This window comes from Hordeum vulgare, chromosome 1H (genome assembly GCF_904849725.1).
Source record: "Hordeum vulgare subsp. vulgare chromosome 1H, MorexV3_pseudomolecules_assembly, whole genome shotgun sequence".
Classification (NCBI taxonomy): domain Eukaryota; kingdom Viridiplantae; phylum Streptophyta; class Magnoliopsida; order Poales; family Poaceae; genus Hordeum; species Hordeum vulgare.
In genome coordinates, this window is record NC_058518.1 from 512,624,662 (window position 1) to 512,627,770 (window position 3,109).

Consider the following 3,109-nt stretch of genomic DNA (forward strand, 5'->3'; position numbering starts at 1 on the left):
ATTGCAGTATGAACTACATACGGATGTACATAGACATATTTTAGATTATAGATTCACTCATTTTGCTCCGTATGTAGTCTTCTAGTGGAATCTCTGAAAGGTCTTATATTTTAAAACGGAGGGAGTAATGTTGTTGCCCAGGGTAAAATTGGAGAGCTTCATTGCTCGAGAACCCCATGGCACCGAAGAGAGAGAGAGAGAGAATCACGCTGAAGTTAATGGGCCGAGGATGCCTGATGCTTGCATATTCTAAAAGGACAACCTCCCACTTACGTAGGGTCTAGGAAAGGGACTTGACGCTTGCATATTCTGATCTCTGTTTTCTGCGAGAACATATCTTTCTGTTCTTTGCTCTGTCTTCCTGACGAACATGATGGTTTTTTCTGTAGTTGCCGTGAGATGAACGGTGGCTGTGTAGGTTTTTGAAGAAATAATGGTTTTTGCTCTAGGTTGTTATGAATGAACTTGTGGGCATAATAATGCCTTTGCTTTAGAAACACACAAATTATTTACTCTGAAGAGAGCTTCATTGCCCGAGAACCCCGCCAAGATGACAGATGGAAAATATATTGTTGTCCAGGATCAAACTCGAGAGCTTCATTGCCCGAGAACACACACCCCCCCCCCCCCCCCCCCCCCCCCCGCGGTTCAAGATGAAAGATGGAAAATAATGTTGTTGCCCAAGATCAAACCGGAGAGCTTCATTGCCTGAGAACACCCTGTCAAGATGGCGTCGAAGAGATGGAGAATCACGTTGAAGTGAATGGGTCGAGGATCCCTGACGCTTGGATATTCTACAAGGGTGCCCCGATGCACGTAGCTCCCGCTTGCGCAGGGTCTAGAAAGTGGTTCGACCACTTTGACACTTGCATATTCTAATCTCTTTTTTTTTGCAATAACACATCTTTCTGGTCTTTGCTATGTTTTCTTTTCTGTAGTTGCCGTGAGATGAACGATGGATGTGTAGGTTTTTGAAGAAACGATGGTTTTTGATGTAGGTTGCAAGGCCATCTTCAAACCGACCCGTAAATCTCCCTCATGCGTCTGGACCATGCTGCCCGCATGTTGTGCATTGAAACGACATAACGACCACCCATCCGTTCGTCTGCTGCCCACATTGATGGCACACGGTTGTCAAGGTGTCTCCTCCGGCGCCACCCATTCATGCCTCTGTCGCCCACCATTTCTATATAATCTGCTACCCCGGCCATAGCCGCAGTCATCCGCCTTCGGTCCCTCTCCGCACAACTCTCACAATGGATTCCTCCCTCGCCAAAGCTCTCTGGGATGGGGTGACGTTGGACCGGAAGAAGGTGATGGCCACCATTTCTGCCGACAAGCAGCCGAAGGATGACGATGTCCCAATAGAGGACGCTATCGACAACGGACCTACACCACCCTCCTCCTCCGCGCCATCCTCGTTGGTGCATGAACATTGTGCGAGGGGAGCGGGCAGAACAGTCCCGTGAGGCGCTGGTCGACGCCACCTACAACAACCACCTCCTCCAGGAGCACGTGCAGGTGGAGGAGTAGCTCGCCTCTAACAGGGTGGTCGTGTCGGACGCGGACATGGCGGAGCAGGAGGCGCTGCTCTAGTCCTACTGCTCTGCCTGCGATATCCGCCTCACCCGCTGGCGGTACAACGATGGGTGGCACAGGTGGCGGCCACCTAGATGGAGTGCGACGACGCGGGGAAGCGATGTTTGGCGAGACCGGCGACAAGGTGGAGGACATCGCCGGCAACGTGGAAGAGTAGAGCACGGTAGGTCGCCGACGCTCGGGTCCTAAGAAGGACATCACTCCTCCCCTCCCATTGAAGCCAAGCTTGGCAGACCCAACACCGTCGGTCAATTGACTACTTGGCGATGGCATGGAGGCGGACAACTTCACTTCCCGGGGCTCCGGAGAAGTAGGTTACGGAGGCGGAGCTGGAGAAGACAAAGCTTCAGTTCTCGGGGCTCATGATCGGATACGGGGAACAAGCACCAGTAATCATAGATTAGGTGTATTAATTAAACCTCTAGAGCGAGACAAGCACCGTTTTGTTCATGTAAATGTAATGAATCCGTCATATTTGTATAAAATATGGCCCTGTTTATATGAAGTCGAGCCATGTTTGCATAGATTTTGTTCGGTTGATTTGAACTATTATTAAAATGTATGTAGCTATAGTTGGATGGCGGCCTTCCGTATACGAAAAATTTACGGGTCACCGTTGAAGATGCCCTAATGAATGTGTTTGTGGGCGTAATAATGACTTTGTTTTAAAAACATACAAATTATTTACTGTTAAGTAACTTTATTACTCCCTCCATCACAGTATATTGAGCGTATCTCACAGGACTCTAGGACCTAGATGTTTTTCTATTGGTAGATAAAACCGAGCCGACGAGCTGTAGAAGCGCCTAATTAATCATAAAACTGACGCATTAGTAACTCCTGTTCACTAAACGAACGACTTCCTCACATGCATTGATGGAGACGGTTTCCAAAACATCCCAATTAATAGGCTAATTAATGACATGCGCCTTACTTCTAATTATGAAAAATTATCGTTTTGGAGATACGCCCAATATACTGGGATAGAAGGAGTAATGTTGAGAAAAAAACCATTTAAACATCGCATCCTGCTATACTCAGAAAAATGACAGATGATGAGGGCAAAGAAGAAAAAGCAAATAACTAACTGTTGCTGCCCAGGATCGAACTGGAGACCTTCAGTGTGTAAGACTGACGTGATAACCACTACACCACAGCAACAACTTGTTCTTTTCTTTATTAATAACTATTTGTAGGGCAATCGTTATTATTAGGTTCGTAGCCTCCCTCTTCTCCTTACAGTTGGTGCCCTCTCCTCTTATCTTCAGCATAACAACATTACGCACCAAAACAACTTTTATCATTGTTTTTCAGAAATCAACGTTTATCTTTTTTCTTCACAAAAAGGTGTATACCATACCGAGTTAGGATGGCTCAGCCACCTTCCCACCACAATCTCATCTAAGAGATCCACCCTTCTGCCGCCCCTTGTTCTAGCCCCATCATCCATGATGGTGGCGCGACAGCCGGCTCTGCTGGTGCTCGCATGAGAGGAGAGATGATGCAAGGC

General features: G+C 47.4%; 1 non-coding gene across 1 annotated transcript; it reads right to left on the bottom strand.

The window, feature by feature from the left end:
• Nucleotides 1–2,687: 2,687 nt before the first annotated feature.
• TRNAV-UAC lies at nt 2,688–2,760 on the bottom strand. The gene has a single exon. It is a non-coding gene; the product is annotated as a tRNA-Val (tRNA).
• Nucleotides 2,761–3,109: the final 349 nt, after the last annotated feature.